At 43.6% G+C, this 23955-nt stretch overlaps 1 protein-coding gene across 2 annotated transcripts in view; it reads right to left on the reverse strand.

Annotated features, from left to right (window-relative positions):
• The window catches only part of Rab7a (RAB7A, member RAS oncogene family), a 60435-nt gene extending 41399 nt beyond the window's left edge, over nt 1-19036 (reverse strand). Inside the window, exon 1 of one of the 2 annotated variants that reach the window (XM_052719206.1) lies at nt 18864-19036. The gene's annotated coding sequence lies outside the window, so the exon portion shown is untranslated. Of the gene's footprint in view, nt 1-18569; nt 18590-18863 lie in introns of those variants that run through there. The other variant, XM_052719207.1, reaches the window with a different exon arrangement.
• Nucleotides 19037-23955: the final 4919 nt, after the last annotated feature.

Raw genomic sequence — 23955 nt, forward strand, 5'->3', positions numbered from 1 at the left:
TCCCTGGAGCAATCTGGCGACCTAGACTAGCTGAACCAGCAAGTTCTAGATTTATATATTGAGACGCAGCCTCTCAATATATGAGGTGGAGAGCAATAGAAGACACCCAACATGAGCCTCTGGCCTACAACAGCACACCCACTCCCACACAAACATGTACGTACACACATACACCATACAAACACCAAAAATGTGCCTTCAACAGCACAAAAAAATGCAAAAAGATAAAAATGGCAACTTTACACCACATCCATTGTTATCACAATAAAAATTAATTGAAAGAAGTGTCAGTTATATGTTTGTTACTATGTTATTGCTATTATCAACAGATACTAAACTAAGGTGAAAAAAAAAGGACCTCAAGTCAAACTCTGGACTTGTGCCAGTACCAGGCTACTGTGATTGAAGGAGTTTTGTTTAGGGAAGTTTCACTGTGTTTAGGGGAAGCAGGGCTGGTCTGGGATTTGTCATCTGCCTGCCTCAGCCTCCAGAGTGCTGAGATTTCAGGTGTGGTTTTCTGTGATGTCTGGCTTACAACTGACGTAAAATTTGAAATCAGGAACTGTGACCACTCCACACAAGCTAGTTTCTGGACAGTCAAGACAATTTGGGCACTCAGAATTCCATGAATTCCCACATACATTTGGAGTAGGTTATTTGCCTTTCCCCCCTTTTTTTTTCCAGACAGGGTTTCTCTTTCTTGCTGTTCTGGAACTCGCTTTGTAGACCAGTCTGGCCTAGAACTCACAGAAGAACTCACAGAAATCTGCCTGCCTCTACTTTTTTTTTTTTCCTCGACACAGGGTTTCTCTGTGTAGCTTTGAGCCTTTCCTGGAACTCACTCTGTAGCCCAGGCAGGCCTCAAACTCACAGAGATCCCCCTGCCTCTGCCTCCAGAGAGCTGGGATTAAAGGTGTGCACCACCACAGTTCAACATTTTTCTTTTCTTTTTTTGGAAACAGAATCTTACTATGTTGTAACCCCAGGCTGGCCTTGAATTCTAGATCCTCCTGCCTCTGCCTGCTGAATGCTGAGGTTACAGGTGTATACCACAATGCAAAGATAGATATTTGAAACTGGAATGTTTAAGGACTGCAATGAATTTGCTACTTTGGATAGCACTGTGATTCCCTAAGTAAATTTTCTAATCAGTGAGCACAAGCAGTCTTTCTTTTCACTCATTTAGTATTCCTTCCTTCCCATTTTGCAATGCTAAGGATAGGTCCCATATCCTCTTCCAGTGAGTTACATTCCAGTTGCAGCGGTTAATCTTATCAATTTGATTAAGATCTAGAATCACCACAGAGATTGTTTAAAACCAAACCAAACAAACAGCAAACCAACAATGCACTCAGGAGGCAGAGGAAGTCAAATCTTTGTTAGTTCAAGGCCAACCTTGTCTATATAGCAAGCTTCAAGCTAGCTAGGGCTACATAGTGAGACACTATATCAAAACCTGAAAACATGCCTCTTGATAAGTCTATAAGGCTGTCTGCTGAAAATTTTATTGTTGTTGTTTTGTATTTGTTTGTTTGGTTTGTTTTGAGGTGGGCTCTGGAACTGTTATGTTCCTAAATGTCCTGAAACTCACTCTGTAGACCAGGCTGGCCTTGTCAACTCAAGAGATCTGCCTGCCTCTGCCTCCCCAGTGCTGGGACTAAAAGCCACTGTGTCAGGCTTGTGCTTTGGTTAGTGTATGCTGCCTTTCAACTCAGCAGGGAAGACACACCTTAAAGAGAGCAAATGGCCCACAGGCTGGAGTCAGGGTCTGAAAAAACAGAACAGAAACTGACCACCAGTATGCATATCTCTCTGCTTCCAGACACATCAACACTTCACACTCTTGAGGCCATGTTTTCCCCGCTATGACAGGCTGTATATTCTCAAACTGCAGACCAAAACAAACTCTTTCCTTTAGGCTGCTTCTACACAGCAGTTTCATGACAGCTCTCTTCAACTTCTTTCCTTTTCCTTCCTTCCTTCCTTCCTTCCTTCCTTCCTTCCTCCCTCCCTCCCTCCCTCCCTCTCTCCCTCCCTCCCTTCCTTTCTAGAGGGGCTGGAGCTATGGCTTAAAGGTTAACAGCACTTGTGGCTCTGGCAGAGGGCAGGCGTTTGGTTTCCTACACCCACATGGTGGCTCATAACCATCCTATACTGCAGATCCTAGTGATTCAATACATTCTTCTGACCTCCTCAGGTACCAGGCACACATATATACATGTAGCAAACACTCATACACATTAAATGAAAAAAAAATCTTTAAAAATGTATTGTGTGTATATTGCAGCACACTTCATAATCCAGACTAGCTAACACACAAGCTTCTGAGCAATTTGTCTCCCTTCTCACCCTAGTAGTGATGGGATTACAGATGCACACCACTGCATCTGGCTTTTTATGTAGTTCTAATGATTGACTTGGGTCATCAGACTTGTGGTTTGAATTAGAATGACTCCCATAGGCTCATATAGTTGAATGCTTAATCACCAGGGAATGGAATTCTTTGATAGGATTAAAATGTTTAGGAGGTATGAAACTGTAAGTAAGCCTCAATTAAATGCTTTTTCTTGTAAGAGTTGTTGGAATTGTTAACTTATTAGTGTGCCAGGCTGGATTTCAATAATAAGAAAGCTTAGATTTGATAAAGTAACTCAGCAAAATTGCAGAAACTAAATCTGCAGCTAAAATCACAGTTCTATAGACTAATCTCAAAAGGAAGTTCATAAAACAATTTATTTATAAAATATGCAAAAGAGTTCAATTTAAGCAGGTTAGAGTAAACAAACCACAAACTATTGATGAAAACAACTGACGTGTCAGGGAGACAGCTAAATGAGTCAAAGTGGTAGCTCTTCAAACGTCTTAGTCACTGTTCTACTGCTGAGGAGAGACACCAGGACCAGGAGAAAGGCTCTCTAAATCCTTTACGTCTCCAGAATTCAATAAGTTACCAAGCTCAGGGCTTTTCACTGTAAAGAGTCTATTCAGATTTCCTACTTCTTTGTAATTCAGCCTTAGGTTTGCTATTTCTAGGAATCTGTCCAGTCATCTAGGTTATTTGCTTAACAAGGTATGCAAATTGTTCACAGTACTACTCCCTTATAAATTCTTTGATTTCTGCATTAGTAGTAATATCCTCAAAGTAGGACAGCCCCATGATGAATGACCGTATGGAGCCAAGGAATGTGCCACATCATGGTCATCAGGATCCTGCCATCTGTTGGACAGACTCTGTAAAGCTGTAAGTGCAGATACTGTCCAGAATGTATAAGATCCCATTCATTTAGAACTAGAAAGCCTCCAGAACAAATTTCTGTCCAATGGTGGCTGTCTATCCACATGGGGTCTCTGGGCTCTGCCATAAACACAAGTAGAAAGTTAGGCCAACACTTCTTCCTTCTCTAGATACATTTGCTCAGTCAAGAAAATCCAGGTGGGGGAGAAGTACCTAATACAGGTGAAGTAAACTTTGATGCATTATTAGCCAAACACTCTAATTCGTATACACACAAACCTATAGGCACATATACCCATTATTTCAGTACAGTACTTTCATCAGTGTTATTATCTTATAAAGCCATCATTCTGCAGGTTAGAAACCCACAACTGAGCCGGGCGGTGGTGGCGTACGCCTTTAATCCCAGCACTCGGGAGGCAGAGCCAGGCGGATCTCTGTGAGTTCGAGGCCAGCCTGGGCTACCAAGTGAGTTCCAGGAAAGGCACAAAGCTACACAGAGAAACCCTGTCTCAAAAAACCAAAAAAAAAAAAACAAAAAAACAAAACCCCCCCCCCAAAAAAAAAAAAGAAACCCATAACTGTATACAGCTCAACAATGTGTTGTGGAATATTACTTTAACTAGGCAAAGATATGTTACATTAGTTTATGCTGTGGAATATTACTTTAACTGTGTAAAGGTGTGTTACATTTGTTTATGCTGCATTGTTTAATTAATTGTAAAGATGTGTTGCTGTTTTACTGTGCCTACCTAAGGCACTTGACTGGTCTAATGAAAAGGAGGGACAGCCAGGCAGTGGTGGCGCACGCCTTTAATCCCAGCACTCGGGAGGCAGAGCCAGGCGGATCTCTGTGAGTTCGAGGCCAGCCTGGGCTACCAAGTGAGTCCCAGGAAAGGCGCAAAGCTACACAGAGAAACCCTGTCTCGAAAAACCCCCCCAAAAAAAGGAGGGACAGGCGAGGCTGGCAGGCCGAGAGAATAAGTAGGAGGAATCCAGGCTCAAGAGAGGAGAGAGAAAAAGAGGGAGATGCCCAGGGCTAGCCAGACAGCCAGACATGGAGTAGGACATACGGAATGAAAGGTCAAAAACAAACAACAAACAACAAACAAAAAAGCCCTAAGGCAAAACATAGATGAAGAGAAACAGGTTAATTTAAGTTATAAGAACTAGTGGGACAAGCATAAGCTAAGGCCAAGCATTCATAACTACTAATATCTCCCTGTCATGATTTGGGGGCTGGTGTCAAAGAAAGCCTGCTACAACCTTGTTTCTTTTTTGTTTTTTGTTTTTTGTTTTTTTTTGAGACAGAGTCTCTACATAGCCCTGGCTGTCCTGGGACTATGCAGACAGGCTGCCCTCAAACTTAAGAGATTCACCTGCCCCTGCCTCTAGAGTGCTAGGATTAAAGGCCTGGGCCACTATACCTTACTCAACATTGTTTATTAATGGGACAAAGACTTTATCCCACAAGATTTCCTTTTATGTCATGGCAGCTCATGCCTGTAGTACCAGCACTCCTGAAATTGAGGCAGGAGGATTGCTGGAAGCTGGAGGTCAGCCTGAGACATAAAGTTAGTGCTAGGCCAGCTTACCTCTCAGAAAACAAAAACAACAAGGGCTGGAAAGAGTACTGACTTAGCTGTTAAGAGTACTGACTGCTTTTACAGAGGACCCAGATTCAATTCCAGCACCAACATGGCAGCTAACAACCACCTGTAACTCCAGTTTCAGGAAATCCAATACCCTCTTCTGGCCTTTGCAGGTACTGCATACATGCACAGACATACATACAGCCAAAATACCCATACACATTAAAAAAAAGTAAGATAAAAAATTAAAACCTCAAACCAATCAAGACTTTTAGGCAATCTCACCTGCACCCACTGCTCCCATGTACTGTATCTACCCTGAACTTTCTCTTCTAAATAAATCCCTTGAATTTTGTGGGGATGGGGGGATTCTTTTTGTACAACTAGTCCTCTAAAAATAACAATTGTTGGCCAGGCATTGTAGCACATGCCTCTGGAGGCAGAGGCAGGAGGATCTATGTAAGTTCCATGACATCCAGGACTACATAGAGACCCTGTGTCACGAAACAGTAACTAACAATAACAAAAACATTGTTCACAAAGGTGGAGCTGAGGTTGTAGCTCAGTGGTAGATGCTTGTTGGAGCCACGGGTTCAGCAGCCCAAAACTGCAAAATAATGCAAAAAAAAAAAAAAAAAAAAAAAAAAAAAAAAAAAAAACAAAACCAACCCAAAAAAACACACACACACCAAAAAACAAACAAAAAAAATAAAAACAAACCAACCAACCATAAAGTCACTGCAATCTTAACTTTTAGCATAGCATAGCACATCTTCATCTTCTTAATGGCCCTTCACATATTTGAATTCTTTAGTGCAGGAAAAACTCCCTCCACGGGTCTTTCTTTCCTTAGCACAGAACTCAGCATGATCCATCCTGTGGCTGCCTGTATGTTGAGTACACTTTCACTTCCCCTGAATTCCAAGGATAGAAGAACTCAGTGTTCTCTACAGCAGCAATGAGAAGCAGAAAAACCAACTCACTTCTCGGTTTCTGATCAGCACTGTTTGAACAGGTGAAGTTACTAATTAACTATACACGCCATCTGCCTGTCATACACACACTCATTCTAACTACAGACACTAATAAGAGTAAGTAAGTGGAATCTTTCTAACCCTGCCTGCTTTAAAACCCTACTTGGCTTTAAATAAAAAAAAAAAAATTTAAAAAAAAAAAAAAAAACCTGACCAGAAGGCTCCACCCTTCACAGAGACAACAAGCAGACTGTGGATCCTCTGCAACTTCAGACAGCTTCATGGGTTCACAGAACTGCAAGCCAAAAGGCGGCCATTTGGCAGGAACAGCTCAGTAGGTGCAGAGAGACAGACTTCACATGATATGTACAGATGATTAACTCAGCCTCCAAAAGACAGCCATGAAAAATGGGAAGACTTGGCTGAGCCGTGACTCTCTTCCTATTTAGAAGGCAATCATTTTCCTCAATTCTAATGGCTAACGTTCCTTTAAAAGTTCTGAAAAGAAAAACTGGCCCAATGGTCAACTCTGTGAGGACTAATTAACTGTCTCTTGATCTGTCAAAACAAGAGGTAGTTCATCAGTTAAGGGCACCAACTGCTCTTCCAAAGGACCTGAGTTTGAATCCCAAAACCCACATGGTGGTTCTCAGACATCTGTAAACCCAATTCCTGAGGATCAGACACCTTCTGGCCTCCTCGAGGAACCAGGCACAGAAATACTGCACAAACATACAAGTAAAATATCCATACACATAAAAATCAAGATTTTAAATTAATGAAACAGAAAATCCACCATTAACAACTCCCCATAGGAACAATAAAAGAAATCCAGTTCAAAGACAACAATCAACATGCAGTATTAACAAACAGTAAAAAATTCATCTACAATGTAGATTATGAAGTAATCGTACTTGTGAAATGTTTTTGATGTTGCTGTTGAATAGTGCAAGTACCCATGTGGGTGTGTGAGTAGGTGTGTAAGCCAGAGGCTGACACTAGGTGTCTTCCACTATTGCTCTCCAACTTCTATTTTGAAACAGTCGATCACTAATCCTGTAGCTCACCTTTTCAGCTACACTGGCTGGCCAGCAAGTCCCTGGGATCCACCTACCTTTGCCTCTCCAGTCTCATACCTACCACCTGTGCTGGAGTCACAGCAGTGTGCCACCATATCCAGCTTTTTGTAGGTACTGAGGATCCAAACTCAGGTCCTCAAGCTTGCAGCAAGCACTTTACAAACTGAGCCACACCTCTCTGAGACTGTTTTCCAAACGCAGCAGGAAAAGACCAGCGAAGGCAGAGAAGGAAATACTTAGGTGTTTCAGGAACATAATTTAAATCTAACACTTGCTTCTTCAAGGGGTAATCCATTACTCCATTACTACTGCCCCAACAAACCCAGGGCTCTGGGGTTCAAAAACAGGTCTTCTACCTATAAACACTACACAGCATTTGTCCCAGATACATTAACAGTGAAATATTGAGCTTCTTCACTCTTTGAGGGCACCTTGGGAAAAGCTTCCTCTCAGTATCTAGATGACTGATTCTGCTGGCCGCACTGATCAAAGCAACTTCAATGGAGTTCTTTGAAGGACAGAAAATTGCCTGGCTTACCAACATAGCACAAAGCAGAAGGAAACTGCCCCAAAGACAGAGGAAAAAAGGCATGTGGGAGGGGAGGGGAGGGAAGGGGAGGGGAAAGGGTGAGTCATGTGTAGGTGGCAATTCATGTGATAAAGTAGTATATTGTGAATGAGGAACAGACAATATAATTTAAGCACTAACAACAGGCATCTGGAGAAAGATCCTGGCAAAAACAAACAAACAAAAACCCACCAAACACACATGGGCCAAGGGCTAGATGAACAGCTGTTTTAGTCCTGTATAGAAAGGGGTTAAGTATGACATAAAACCCAGAGAAGAAAACAAAGTGGCAGATCTGACACAGAAAAGTTTGTTTCTATAAAAGCACACCACCCGGTCAAATTTCACCAAGAAAACAAGTCAAGAAAAAGAATCAAAACTCTGTTATCTGAGCCATTTCTATATAGATGGAGGGAAAAGAGGGGCTCACTGGAGCTTTGGCACATTAAGAGCAAATTCACAGAACACAAATAACTAATGAATGTATTTTTAAAACTAATAGCTATTTTCCAACTGTTGTGATAAAATGTCATGGCCAAGGCAACTAATTACAAGGAAGGTTTTGTTTGGGCTTACAGTTCCAGAGAGATCAAAGTCCACCACCATCAAGGCAGAGAAGCTTGGTGTTAGGCAGGCATGGCAATTTGGAACAGCAAACTGAGAGCTCACAAGCAGGAAAACAGAGAAAAGAAACTCAAAATGGAAGAAGTCTTTAGCTTTCAAAGCCAGATCCTAGTGACCTAGCAAGGCCACACCTCTAAGTCTCCCCAACTGGAGACCACCCATTCAAATGCCTGAGACTATGGGGGACATCTCATTCAAACTACTACAGTTAATCAATCAAAACTCAAAAGCTTAAAGTACTTAACATTTTTCCCATTTGTTAAGTGGACAAAATTAAGAACACTGACAGCTGACACCCTACGAGCACAATTCTCAAACTATAACTGTTAAGTACAAACCTTCCTGAGGCCCCCTTGGCAATGAAAACAAAATTTTAAGAGTGTATTAACCACTGTATCTTGGATAAGTAGCATAAGATAAACACTGAATTCTTTTATTTATGTGGATGGGTGTTTTGTCTACATGGATGTCTGTGTACCACATGCATGCCTGGTGCCTGTAGAGGCCAGAAGAGGGCATCAGATTGCTGGAACTGGAGTTACAGGCCATGGTGAGTGGCCATATGGGTGCTGGGAATTAAACCCGGGACCTCTGGAAGTTCATCCAGTAGTCTTAAGCCCTGTACCATCTCTTCTAACCCCCTGAATTCTTTCCTTGCAGGAATAGAACTAAAATGTTCTTTAGAGGATGGCCAGTGCAGTTATCACAGAGTCATTAAAAACAGCATGTAATAGATGAGGGATGTGGGTCAGAGATACACCACCTACCTAGCATGCATGAGGTACTGGGTTTGCTCACCAGCACAGCAAAAAAAGCCAGCATATATTACAAGAAAGGGTTTCTACTACACACGGCAGGATTTTTACAAAGCTATAGAATGTGTGCTGTGTGGTTCCACTTTAAAAGAGTTTTGAGTAACCACCACATTGCCCAAACGAACTTCTATACTAGCAAGGCAGAGTGGTGTGGACCTGTAACTCTAGTACTTCGGGAGCAGAGTTGGGAATACAATTTAAGGCCAGCCTAGGCTGCACAGTGAGATTCTAAAAAAGACTTCTATACTGCTTTTGTAATTTTTTTTTTTTTTTTTTTTTTTTTTTTTTTGGTTTTTCGAGACAGGGTTTCTCTGCGTAGCTTTGCGCCTTTCCTGGAACTCGCTTTGTAGACCAGGCTGGCCTCGAACTCACAGAGATCCGCCTGCCTCTGCCTCCCGAGTGCTGGGATTAAAGGCGTGCGCCACCACCGCCCGGCTGCTTTTGTAATTTTTAAACAATCTGAAAGGACAAATCTCAGGTCATGAGGTAATGCGTTCCTCTCACAAAGAAATAAGTAAGGCAAAGCTTCATGCCTGTGGCTTGAAAACGGCTAACAGGAAGCAAGCAGGGTTGCACACTCCTGTAATCCCAGTAAGGGATTCAAGAGAACCTACCTCAAAAAATCAAAAAGATCAATAAGGTTCTATGACTAAGAGCCTGAGTACTGAAAATTAGCATTTTAAGAACAGGTAATCTTTTTGTTGTTGTTTTGGTTTTGAGACAGGGTTTCTTTGTGTAATCCTGGCTATCCTGAAACTTGATTTTTAGACCATGCTGGCCTCGAACTCAGAGAGAGATCTACTTGCCTCTGCTTACCAAGTGTTCAGGATTAAAGGTGTGCCCCACCACGCCCAGCCAAAAACAGGTAATCTTTTTTTTAAAATAGTTTTTAAAGATTTATTTATTTTTATGTATGTAGTGCTCCATCTGCATGCCAGAAGAGGGCATCAGATCCCATTATAGATGGTTGTGAGCCCCATGTGGTTGATGGGAATTGAACTCAGGACCTCTGGAAGAACTGCCAATGCTTTTAACCTCTGAGCCATCTCTCCAGCCCCAGCAGGTAATCTTTTATTACATCTTGAAGTCCTGCTTAAGGAAGCACCTGAAATCCTACATTCCACACAATACAAGGACTTACACCTATTTCTTCTTTTCAACCACTATCACAGCAGATATACATGTAGATTATTTGTCAAAAGCCAGTTGGGGATGGACAGATATGATAGACCATGCCTTAATCCCAGGACTCAGAGGATACACAAAAGCGGCCCAAACATACAAAAGCACAGCTAGAGGCAGGCCTGGTGGAACACACCTGTCATCCCAGCACTCAGTGGCTATAAAGGGAAAGTACCATTGGGACTGCATTGCCAGCCAGAGGGACAAAGCCAGGAAGGCCAACACTACCAACAGCAGGCAAAGGGCTTCAACCACAGGCAATGGAAAAGGAGGTTCTACAGCCAGGGAAGGAAGACCTAATGAATACTTGAGGACTGTGTGTGACGCTTTGCCTCATGAAAATGGGATGGCATCCATCAGTAAAAGGATACTTAGAAGATCTAGGATTTCAATGCTGAAAATATGGGAAGCAAAGGTGGGAGGTCTGAATGGATGTTTCTTTCATCCTCACTATGTACAGAGGACAACTCCAGGTACCTGACTGAAAGTATTACACTTATCCCTAGAATAAATCTATTTTGGAGGGTAAGTCTTGAACCAAGGTGGCAGGCCACTTCATAAACAGAGCTAAACTCCCAAACCAGGGCTGGTAGCACCTACAATCCCAGCACCGAGGGGCTGCCAAGCCTGGGACACACAGGGAGACCCGAGTTCAAACAATACACACATATATACTGCAAAGCTAAGCTCCTTTCAGCTTTTAAGTTAACCACCTGCCTGGAACAGAAATCTCTAAAAAGTCTTGTTTCTCTCAGTCACTTCAACTGACACTAGTGCTTCCAGCCCTGGGCTACTGGATACACAGTAGGATCACACTTCAGGACGCCTTCTATGTTGTGACTTATTCTAGCCAATGAGCCAGTAGCAGAAGTGATGAGTCATTTTTGGCCTGGAACCATTCCCTCTAGGTCCAAGAGACTTTAGCACTTTGTTTTTCCTTTGCCCTATCATGGATGCTCCTTCAGGAGTAAGAAGGATGCAGGGCTGGAGTTTAGCTCAGTGTGGAACACTTGCTGACTATGCACAAGGCCCTGGGTTCTACCTAAAGAACAAAAGGGGAAGGGAAGCATGGAAACGGGTGGGCCTATTATCTCAAGTGTGAGGCCAGTCTGGGCTAACATGGCAAAGCTCCTCTCAAAACAAAACAACAGAAAGCATGGCAGCAAGCCAAGAACCGTGTGCTATTGTGTACATTCAGAAGTTGTAACAAAGCACAGCCTCACCTATTATGTCTGATAATGCTTAGAAGGTCACTACATGAGAATTTACACATCATCATAGAAAGAGAATGGCAAGTATAACTGACATGTTTTGTTTTGTCTTGTTTTTTGAGACAAAGTTTCTCCTGGCTGTCCTGGAACTCACTCTGTAGACCAGGCTGGCCTCGAACTCACATAGATCCACCTGCTTCTGCCTCCTGAGTGCTGGGACTAAAAGTGTGTACCACCACACCCAGCTTGTGTAGCTCACTTTTAAAACACAAAGCATGAAATTAAGGAAGGGAGATCTTCACTGAAGGTGCCATTCTCACGTTAGGGTCACAGAGCCTTCTGTAAGCTTAGACACTAGGTGCTAGTACCAGGCCCTCTATAGAGTGGCTTCACAATACTGAAGAGCTCCTTGGAAAAAGAAAGTGACAGGTCAAGAAGTTTAATTTGAATTAATGTACAGACTGTTCACACTCTGTTCCAGGTATCACATTCCCACAGGGAGGAGAAAACAAAGGCAACTTTCAAAAAGCAAGTTCCTTGGAAAATAATTCTTGTTAAGAGGGCTTTGCCCCTACAGCTGTCAGGATTTTTGTTTGTGGCCTTGTGTGTGTGTGTGTGGGGGGGGGGTGCTGGTGGTGTGAGCAAGGATAAGGAGGATCTTGCAGCTTGCATTTGCTGGTCTCTACCATGCAGCTGTATCTCCAAAGCTGTCTTAAGCTAAATTTTTAAACCTATTTAAATTTTAAACTCTTTAAATAAGAGACAAGGGTGATAGTGTTTTCTTTTCTTTTTTTCTTTTTTTTGGTTAGGCAGGCAGGCAAGCTGAAAAGCAGATAGTTAGTAACACAGGCAGTTATATAAGGACTATTTTCAACACCTCCAGATATCAAGGTATCATAGACATTTCAATCAATGACAGCCTGGCCATAAGCTCCTAAGAGGAACCTACACAGTGGCTGGTTGAAGAGGAAAAATCAAATCAAGTCTCTTCTTCCAGCCCTATTCTTCCCATTTTTAACTTACTGTTAAAGGCAATTCTGGAGTGGGATTATAGCTCAGTGGTAGAGTGCTTGCCTAGCTCCTGGGAGGCCCCAGGTTCAACTGTAATAGTAAATTTTAACAACAAAGTCATTCCTCTCTCAGAACTAGGGCATATTCAGCTGCTTTTTGTTTTTTGTTATTTCTTTACTTTCTATTTTTTTATTTTTTTTCCTTCTCCCAACCCCCAAGACGGGGTTTCTCTGTGTAACAGTCCTGGCTGTCCTGGAATTTGCTTTGTAGACCACGCTGGCCTCGAGCTACCTAGATGCACTGCCTCTGCCTCTGAGTGCTGGGATTAAAAGCATGCGGCCTAACAGTCTGGCTATCCAGATTCTAAGATACAGTCATGAGGTTCGAAGAGAATGTCTCCCTGGCACAGCACTAACAACAGTGGCACCTCTCAGTCGCAATACCAGCCTCCCACTAAGTTACACTTCCACACCAACGTCATCCAAAAATTCACTAAGGCCCTCTCTCCCTACTTTAGTCATCAAAGAACTTGAACATTTTCTTTAAGCTATTTTCAGGACTCTCACTTTTACATTCCCCACAGCTGCTGGCAGCCTTTTCTTATAGTAGACAATAAAAATCTGAAAATTAACTATTGGTCCAGAAACTACTCACATACCACCAAAAGCAAGTTACTCTGCAGAGTTACCAGTACAGAATTTTCAAGCTTTAAAGGGGGCTGATATTTGGGAAGAAGCAAAGCCATATAATACTTCAAACTAAGATCTGATGTTCAAAGCTCAAGAACATTCAGTCAAAAAACTGGCAGTCTGATGCCAGCAAACACTTACCTGAACACCAATGAAAACAGCAAGAGACCAGTCACTAACATGTGCATGAGGGACTCCAGAACTTTAAGGACGAAACGTCAGATCAACAGTCTGAATGCAAATACCCTCTGCTATGACTCTTTGGGCCAAGCTCACAGAAATGGGTCAAGATCAAAGAGCATAAGAGCAAAGAGACCATAGGGGTGGCCATGGAAGGCTTCTCTTCACTCACCACACTCAAGTCATTCTGGTTTTCTAACCTCAGAACATTCATCATTTCATTACTTGTTTTCCTTTCTGAGGTGCTAAGGGATCCGATGCACACCACACCACCAACTCTACTTAATTTTAAATATTTTAATCACACAATGGAATATTATAGTGCAATGAAAATGGAATTCAAACCACACATTACACGAAGTTTCAGAAAAGTCAAGGGAACCAGATATAGCAGAATGACTGCACAGTGGATAATTCCATTTACATAAAGGAATCCAAACCAAGCAAAATTAGTCACTGTGTTAGAAATCAGCTGCAGCTGGCTTCATGTTCTGAGCGTGGGAGTGGGATAGGACTGGGGCTGGAGATGTTCAATAAATAGCTTTACAAAGATGAGAAAAAAAAAAAAGAAAAGAAAATTCTTATTTGAGTTAGCAGTAAGGAGATAATGGTTTGAAAGAGGTGCAAGGAGTCTTTTAAGTTTGTGAAAATTCTTTAAACTGCTCATCTATGTTTATTTCCATATAGATGTCTGCCTATTTAAAAAGTGGGCCATACATGGTAGCACACGGCTTTAATCCCAGCACTCAGGAGGCAGAGGCAGGCAGATCTCTGAGTTTGAGGCCAGCCTGACCTTGAGTGAGTTCCAGGACAGCCAGGGATACAAACAGAAACCCTGTCTGGAAAAAATAAATAAAATTAAGTAAAAAATAAAATTAAAGTATATACTTGCAGGAAGAAACTAGTATGTAGAAAATGGCAAACTTTTCTTCTTTCTAGCTCCTACCTTTAAAAAAAATCTGATTAGTTTAATAATCAGAAAAAAAGATATGATTTTAAGTAAGTTAGTAGAAGAAAGACACATTTGCATAAGGGATCAACTACTGAGGTCTTCAAGAAACACATGTGGGATGGAGAAGGCAGGATGGCACTCCACTCTAGCTGGGCCACCCAACCAGTCATGACCATCTCAACAAGAAACACCAGGCTGTGAGCATAAATTTACATTCCCTTGACCCCAGAAGTAACACACAAATACTAGACGGCATTTACAGGAAATGCTGGGTAAGAGGGCTTCTACAACAATGTTCTTCCTGCAGTCACTGACAAAGTAACACAGGCCAAAGCATTTTTCCCCAAGACAGGGTCTTTGTAACTCTGGCTGTCCTGAAACTATGTAGACCAGGCTGGCCTCACTCACAGAGATCTACCTACTGTGATTTAAAGGTGTATGCCAACCCACCTGGACTGCTTTAAAAAAAAGGGGAGGTGGGCAGGGTCTCACTACGTTGTCCTGGCTGGCCTCGAACTCAAAGCTTCATCTGTCTCTGCCTCTCAAAAGTTGTATATCACCACACCCCAGAAACAGTTCTACTAGGAACTGCAAAGATGACCTAGGGCTTCAAGGTTCCCAGATCTGGTAAGTGCATGGAGAATTGTTGGCAGACTGACCAATCATTATATCTAAGAGATACAGTGATGGATGTCTATAATCCCAGCACTTAGGAGGTAAACGAAGGATCAGTTTAGTCATCTTTGGCAATTTAAGGATTCAAGGCCAGCCTGGACTACACAGAAGACCCTATTTCAAAAGAAGGTGGCTTTTGTGTATGCATGAGCACCAGTCCACTATTTTTCATAAAGTCCAGACTGAGATTTTTAAAGATGAATTCATAGTAGCTTTCTCATTGTGTGCTCAACTCAAACTAAAGTTTACTAAACTGAAGTCAACCTTTTAAAAATCACAATGATACAGACTAGAACAAATGGTATTAACCACTTTAATTTTTATTAACATGTATTTTTATGTCATTTTCATACATGTATATATAGTGCACTTTGCTCATATGCAGTTAACTGTTACAGGGTTCCTGAAGTCAAGTGAGTTAACTTCCTGAAGAAGTTATCTTCACTTAATGCTAGGGAGCATCAAGAACCTTCACTCTGCCTGGCAGCATCATAAGCAAGGCTGACTGAGAAGCAGGCCAGGCTGTGTAATCCCTACAGACCACTCAGGTGCTCAGGTCCTCAGACTGCCTCAGATCTGCCAACACAGGCAATCCTAGGAGACCAGGAAATGGACAACAGGAATCAAACAGATCTCCAAAGCGGTAATGACATCATCAAAACAGAGTTCTGGCTGGACTCCCACCCTGTGCATTAATTACTGCATCTTCAAGCAGATGAACAAGGCCAATACTGCATGTCATGTCACCACTAAAGCCAAATCCCAGCTTTCTTCCTTCCCGAAGGGGACATTTTGCAAGTAGCTATTCTTAAATTTGGTTTTGGACTCAGTGTGCAGTACTAAAACTGAAACTGGCCAGGGAGAGTCCTGAAGCCCGTTTTGATTTTACCCATCATGTCAGTTTTACCTTTGGTTTACAAATCACAGCTCACAACCACTATTTAAAATCTGACTTTGTTTTTGCTTTTTATTTAAACTTCAAACCATAAATACAAATGATCTCCAGTCTTTAATGTCGTCTAATAGGTGAAAGATGTGAGGACAAATAACTCAAGAAAACTGCAAAATGTCTCTGCAACTGCAAGCAGTGGAGCACCCAGACCACGGAGCAAGAGCATAGGCTGGCACAGGTAGGAGTCAGGTAACACAATGAAAACACAAAAGCAACCCCAGTGGAGCAGAAAGCAGGAGCCAGAAAGGGGAGCTTCAGAACCCTTCCAAAGAGGACCCAGCTCCAAGATGAGATGCTGTTAAGCCCAGATTAGGAGGCCACCTCCTCGTTATTTCCCCAGGGAAACTATCATCATCCATCTGGGCCATATCTGCTGACTTGACCCACGAGGATGGATGCCAAAGACAACTAGTGGTTCTTAGGGTCTGAGTTTGCACCATATTTTCATGGAAAGGTTAATGACAAATGTACGGTAAAAGTATTATTAGATCTCTTTGAAGATGGAGTAAGAGCAAATCCAATGAGCAAACTTTCTTGCCTCACTAGGTGGGGGAGCCAGAAACTGATTCACAGCCTCTTTCCTACAGGACTCTTCTCTTACAGGATTAGGACCTCTGATTATGAGGCACAATTGGCACCAAAAACAGAAAACCAGAAAAGTCACCCATGTGGTTGCCAACAATTACCTGGAAGATTACACTAATAAAACTATTTTTAGAGTGACTTCTTAGTTCCACCCTCCACCTTCAGAGTAAAACCTGGGCCCTTTAAAGAAGAGGACCAGAAAGCCGTGGGAAACGGGGCACAGGTTTTTTGGGTTTTTTGATCTAGAATGCATCACTAAGTCTGGCAGGAGCTACATTAAACTTTCATCCAGCATATTCAATGTGCCTTTGCTCACACATTACAGTACCTCGCCCGACCCTGTGCCTCCTCTTTGGGCATCGTGGGCAAGTGGCTTCCATTTCCCCTGAAGGAAGGACAAAAATATCACAACAAAAAGGGAATCAAGTTTAGTGTTGATGGTTACACTTCAAAAGAGGTGGTCAATCATAAGCTGTAACATGATCCTCTCAGGAGCAAACCATACAAATGTGTTACCAAAGCTCACAAAGATGGGGGCTGAGGATGGCTCAGTCTCTATACTAGCATGAGGACTTGAGTTCAGATCCCCAGGACTCAGATTTCAATCAAGAAAAAGAAAAGGTTAGATGCAGAGGCATCTGTAACACCAGTGTGGGTATGGGTGTGTGTGTAGGGGGGCACCTTGGAGCTCACCAGCTAGCCTGCTTAGCAGTGGCTAAGCTCCAGGTTCAGTAACAGACCCTGAATCAAATAAAAAGTTGAACAATTGCCGGGCGGTGGTGGCACACGCCTTTAATCCCAGCACTCGGGAGGCAGAGGCAGAGGCAGGAGGATCTTTGTGAGTTCAAGGCCAGCCTGGTCTACAGAGCGAGATCCAGGAAAGGTGCAAAGCTACACAGAGAAACCCTGTCTCGAAAAACAAAAAAAAACAAAACAAACAAAAAAAAAGTTGAACAATTAAGTAAGACACCCAACACCAACCTCCACACATGGATATGTGCATACACTACACACAAGAAGTTGGCAAAATATTTCAAGTTGTTAGCTAGAACACTACACTTTTGGATGTCTGATTCACCTAAGGAGATTTAAAAACAAAACAAAACAAAAAAAACCCTACTTTTTGCAAAAGCCCCACACTCTTTCTATAGCCCTGTCATTCCAAAACCGAGTCCCTAGTGTGAGGCTCACCATTTTACAATTCCTTGAGGACAGGATTCATGCCTGTCTCCCTGAGTCAGGACTCAGTAATGCCTGACACATATATAATGGAAGAAAAACATGTCCTAAATGAAGGCACCAGTCACTGCTCTCCTCTGAACTCACATATTACATAAAGCCCTCAAGTGTATCAGGCTGGGTAGCAAAATTCAACACCAGACACTCTAGGATACCAAACTTTAGCTTGGTCAGCTTCAGAAGTAGCTATAACTCACTTTCCAACTCTTACATTCAAGTCTGAACCAATCCTCCCAAGCTCCAAGAAAAACATACTAACAGGAGATTTTATTAACCCAATCATGCGGGTAATCAGCTGGTGAAGTCACAAGGAAAAGACAAGAGTCTGTTCTTTGGGAAGCCAAAGACACAGTATTTTCAACAGTGAAGAATCAACAAGCTAGGCACCCATCAACTCCTGTAGAAAGGAAGGTGCACACGACAGGCATGCCAGACCTGACTCAAAGAAAAGATCTGGATACGAAAAACTATTCAAATCCAATACATACCTTGCCAGAATTCAAAATCTTCTGATTCGGTGACACTACACTCCGTAACAGCCTTGTAAGTTACAACTGCAAATGCAGCATAGCTCTAAGGTAGGACCAAGAGGCTCTCAAATGACAACACTAGACAGGAGGTGGAGGGGGTTGCTGATGGACAGATAACAGGTGGCAAGCTTTGGAGCAGCTAAAGCAGAAGAGGCCAGAGGCCAGGAGATTGCTAAGCAGCCTGAGTGCCTACACTTCAATCTCTCTCTCTGTAACTTATCAGCGGTGTGACCTTGGACGGGTGACTTAACCTCTCTGTTCTTTGATTTCTCTGTAAGTGGACACTGCCTCGGTGCTTCGGAAGGCTGCTGGGAGAAGACCTGTGCGGTCTTGCCACGCAGCCCAGCAAACCAGACATCTGAAATCTTCACAACGTTACTCTCAACATCCGCACGATTACCAGCCAGGAGGGCACCAGGCCTTCTGAAAGGCACTCAGGAGGTCCTTCCCCCTGGAAGTTCGGAAATAGGATTTACCGTGCAGGACCCTGAAAGCTGCTGTCTCCCAGTGCCCGCGGTGGGCCGGGGCATGTGACGCGCCTGGCAGCGCTGCCTCCGTGGCCGGCCCGTACCTCTTCCCACCCAGCAGGGCTGCCGCCGGGGGACGCTTCTGGCCCAAGAATCCCCGTACCCGCCGCCCGTCAGTTCACCCCGCGCCCTCCGACCTCCGCCCGCCGGGCGCCGCCCCGCCCGGCCCGGCTCTCGCCGAGGACGCCAGGCCCGGAGGCCGGGGCCGCGGCGGGGGAAGGGCGGCCCGAGTCCGCCGCTCACCGCGGGGTACGCTGAGAAGGAGACACAACGCAGGCCGCGACAGAGAGGTCCGACTCCGGCTCCAGCAGGCTCCTAGGAGCTGCCCGGCCCCAAACACCGTAGCCAACGCCGCCGCCTCGGGCTTTATGGCCAAAGCTCCGGCCTTGCTCCCACTTCCGCCACCGCCGCCGCCCCGAGCGGAAGTGCCTGTCACGAGACACAACGACGCTAGGGGTTGGGGGGAGGAGCCCCGCCTCCACGCTGCGTCACGTTCCGGTCGCGTCAGGCCCTGGCCGGCCGTCTTGTGGGGTAAATATGGCGGTCTCCAGATGGGGGCTGCCATCTTTGAGAGTCGTACAGAAGCTGGAGCACGCCATATTGGGCCGAGAACTGATAATGCTGTAGTCCTCCCCGCCCATTACACCCCCCCCCCCCCCCCCCCCCCCCCGCCCCGTTCCAATAAAGAACGCAGAAAAAGAGAAAAATCACTTGGCCTTTCCGGAAAACGCTGGTGAGTCAGCCATGTGGCAGGCAGGGTGTGATCCAGGGTCTTGTGATCCCACCAGTTATAACCTCTAAGGTGGTTGGAAATAATCAGTTACAGTGTCCTCTGTGATGGAGACCCAGAGGTGAACTAGACGCTACTAAATACCTGGGCAGGATAGATGATCCAGGAAAACGGAAAATGAGCTAAGGGATTGCTGAACTGAAAAGAGAGACACAAAAAGGTGATTGTGGCTGCACAGGCGTGGAACTCAGCCCTGGGAGGTAGAGGCAAGAGAACGGAAAGGCTAGGTCTAAAATTCAGTCAATAAAAAGGTCCATAAAGGCAGACCAGACCTCTCGCTAGTACTGAATCTCTTCCTTCCCAAGAATAGAGGACCAGCCCTACTACTCTTTTTCTTTCTTTTTGTTTTGTTTTGTTTTTTCGAGACAGGGTTTCTCTGTGTAGATTTGGTGCCTATCCTTGATCTTGCTCTGTAGACCATGCTGGCCTTGAACTCACAGAGATTCACCTGGCTCTGCCTCCAGAGTGCTGGGATTAAAAGCGTGCGCCTCAGCCACCACCGCCCAGCCTCTTTCTTCCTTCCTTGTCCATCAGAGACACTAGAGAGAGAAAAGTCTTTCTCTCTGTGTGTGCCTTTGTCTCTGTCTCTCTGTCTCTGTCTCTCTCTCACTGGAACTCACCTAAAAGTCCTGAACTCCAATTAGCCTTCAGAATTCTAGGGTTACCTGTCGGGAAAAACAAAAACAAAACAAACAAACAAACAAACCAAAAAAAACAGAAAAACAAGAACTCTAGTGTTATAGGCTCTACCATTATATTTTTTCTAGTAACTTGTATAATAATTCTATTTCTAAGGGACCATCAACTCATTCTCCAGGACCGGTATCAATGAATATCTTTATGCTAAGCTAACCTCTCAACGGTTCTGTCATTTTCCAGCATCTCCAGGCTGAGGAGAGAGCCTCCAATACATGAATTCTAGGGGGATTCACTCAAGCCATACCCAAGCCACATCAGCTGCCTGGTTAGGTACCAGTAGACAATACAGGAAGGGAAGTTGTATAAAAAGTCCTAGAACAGGTCAAGATGGGACCATACCCACAGTTGTTAGGGAATGAGTATCACATCAACTTTCAAAGTTCTCTAGGCGGTGGTTGCACAGACCTTTAATTCCAGCACTCGGGAGACAGAGGCAGGGGGATCTCTGAGTTCCAGGCCAGCTTGGTCTAGAAGAAAGAAGGAGGAAGAGAGAGAAGGAAGAGGAGGAAGAGGAGGAGGAGGAAGAGGAGGAGAAGAAGATAGAGTGGCTCCTGTCTATAATCTAGCACTTGGGAGGATGAAGCAGAAATATTACCTTCAAGGCCAGCCACAAAGTGAGAGACTATCAAAAAATAAAAATAAAAAGCTGGGCGTCATGGCACATTTCTGTAACTCGAATCCACTGAATCTTCAGCCTAAAAGGGAGCTGAGCTCCTGTCTCCTCCCACCTTATATTCCTCCCTCTGCCCAGCCATATCACTTCCTGTCTCCACCTCCCTAGTGCTGGGATTAAAAGCATGTGCCTCCCAAGTACTGGGATTAAAGGTGTGATCCACCACTGCCTGGCTCTGTTTCTCTCTTAGAGTGGATCAGTCTTGTGTAGCCCAGGGTAGACTTGAATTCAGAGAAATCTGTCTGCCTCTACCTCCAGAGTTCTGGGATTAAAGGTGTGTGCTACCACTGCCTTGCCTCTATGGCTAATTAGTGGCTTAGCTCTGCACTCTGATCTTCAGGCAAGCTTTACTTGTTAGATCACAAACAAAATATCACCACACACACACACCTCTTTAATCCTAATACTTGGGAGTCAGAGCAGATGAATCTCTATGAGTTCAAAGTCAGCCTGATCTATATAGCCAGCCAAGATTATATAATGAGACTCTGTCTAAAAAGTAGATAGATAGATAGATAGATAGATAGATAGATAGATAGATAGATAAAAATAATAAGATGAAAATCTCTAGTGACTTGATGTTTAGAGACTCAGAAGCTCAGTTAGTCAGGTGAGGGATTTGAACTGGGAGAGACAAGGAGAGACTATTGATCCGTGCGTTCAAGGAAGTTTGTTATGGAATGTGGTTCACTGGTACAGCACTTGTCTTGTGCATGCTAAGCCCTAGGTCCAATCCACAGCACTGCACAAAAGAAGAAGAGAGAAGAAGAGAAGCTCGTCACAGAGATGGGTCATGAGTGAATCTCTGCACTCTGCAGTGCCACTGAAGGAGCGAGAGACCCAGAGAGGAAAACAGGCTGAAGCCCAGATGGAGCAATAGACTGGTAAAGTGAGTTCAGGGATAGAAACACTGAGATGGAACATCCCCATGAGATGTGGAAGTGACAGATAGTTTGGACTGAGGCAGAGATGGGATAGTTAGGTTTGGGGTGCCTTTGATGAAAATAAGGATTTAAGAGTACAATAAAATCACTCATGGAGAACAGTAGAAGTGTGTCCTTCCAGCAAACTGTTGACTGAGAACTTGGTACATGCTAGGCATTTGTAGGTCCTAATAAATAGGGAAAAACAAGACTTCCCTGCCAAGATCCTCACCACTTGATATAACAGACAGTGTTTAAATAAAAACACATAGTGAAATTTTTGCTTAGATTTCAACAGTTAGATGTTATTTGGCCATTCAACTGAATACTTTGGAACTATAAAGAAGAACAAAGGAATTCTATGTATATTCATATGCAAACTGAAATATCTTCAAGAGATATTATTAATTGACAAAGCAGGGTACAGGATGCAATATATGTGACCTTTCTTGTGGAGGGAAAAAAACTGTAGTGAGTCTTTCTCTGTCTAAGCCAGCTCTGAAATAATGACATGGAGACTTCTTAGTATGAAAGCTCAGCCATAGCTTAGGCTTCTTTCTAGCTAACTCTTTTTTTTTTTTTTTTTTTGAGACAGGATTTTCTCTGTGTAGCTTTGGAGCCTGTCCTAGAACTTGCTCTGTAGACTACGCTGGCCTCAAACTCACAGAGATCCACCTGCCTCTGCCTCCCAAGTGCTGGGATCAAAGGCATGTGCCACCACTGCCCAGCCTAACTAACTCTTATAATTTAAATTAACCCATTTCTATTAATCTACGTGCTGCCAAATGGCTTGTGGCTTTTGCCACATGTCCTGTTTTCTCTGTGTCTGGCTGGTGGTAACTCTCCCTTTCTTCTTCCCAGAACTCTCTCTGTTTATACCTTTTGCCCCATTTATACCTTCTGCCTAGCTATTGGCTGTTTAGCTTTTTATTAAACCAATCACAGTAATGAATACACAGTGTAATCAAATGTCTCACAACAAACAGCCAAGGCAGAATAAGCACAAACTTCAGCAACTAGTAAAAGTGGCTATCTGGCTTACCTATTAAATTTGACAGGGAAGTAGGACCTTATGAATGATTGGAATAAAGAACTGGTGGTAGAGTCAGACTTTCCACAACTGTAGGGATGTGGGAAGTTGATGCATATTCCTGTCTCTCCATCTCATCAGCCTCCACACGGCAGATAGACCAGCAGTCAGGAAAGCAAAGCTGGATATGGCTAAGAGCACACATGACCCATGGTAGACAGCAGGAGGCATCCATGAAGCCCAACAGGAACTGCTCAAACAGAAAACAAAAAATCATCTTTGGCAAACTTGTGTACAACACACAGTCTATAGCTGCATAAATACAGTCATGTATATTACCTTTAAAAGTTATGTATTTTCAGAACAAGGGGACCAGACACCAATGAAAACAGATGGCCCAGCTGACCCGGCATCTCAAAATGCCTCTGTTATAGTCTCCTTAGAATTCTGCATCCAGAACAGCTTCAAGTATGCTGGCTGAGAAGTTCCAGCCTCATAAATTACTCCAACCAAAACTTAACAATTATTCTGATTTTTCTCAAGGTTCCCCCAAAGATACCAGTGCCCACAGAAAACAGGAAGTAGTCTAGAGAACAACACCCACATCCCTAAGAGATGGAATATGGGTGGGATTTGGTTATTTAAAGGATTATAAATATTTGTCATTGTTCAGGGGAGTTGGTTACAAGTTGTTATTGGTCATAATCAGAAAAAAAAAGCTAAACAAAAGAGTTAAATTCAAAGATCTCTTTCTAAAGGAAAAAAGGGGGATATAAAAATAATGAGATCAGCCGGGCGGTGGTGGCGCACGCCTTTAATCCCAGCACTCGGGAGGCAGAGCCAGGCGGATCTCTGTGAGTTCGAGGCCAGCCTGGACTACCAAGTGAGTTCCAGGAAAGGCGCAAAGCTACACAGAGAAACCCTGTCTCGAAAAACCAAAAAAAAAAAAAAAAAACAAAAACAAAAACAAAAAAATAATGAGATCAAAGAGTAGATTATTGTTTTTTGTGATATTTTGACTGTGTTCTGATAAATAAAGCTTGCTTGGAGTCAGAGGGAGGAGCTAGCCACTAGCTGACCACAGAGTTTTGGAGGACTGTAGAGAGAGGAGACAGGAAGTGGTAAGGTGGGGCTGAGAGAGGGTCTTGGCTCTTTTGGACAGAGGAACTGAAGAGGTAGAAAACAACTGGTGGCGGCTCCATTTTTCAGACCTTTCAAGT

Source organism: Peromyscus californicus, unplaced genomic scaffold (assembly GCF_007827085.1).
Source record: "Peromyscus californicus insignis strain IS unplaced genomic scaffold, ASM782708v3 Scaffold_6__1_contigs__length_162567912, whole genome shotgun sequence".
NCBI lineage: Eukaryota > Metazoa > Chordata > Mammalia > Rodentia > Cricetidae > Peromyscus > Peromyscus californicus.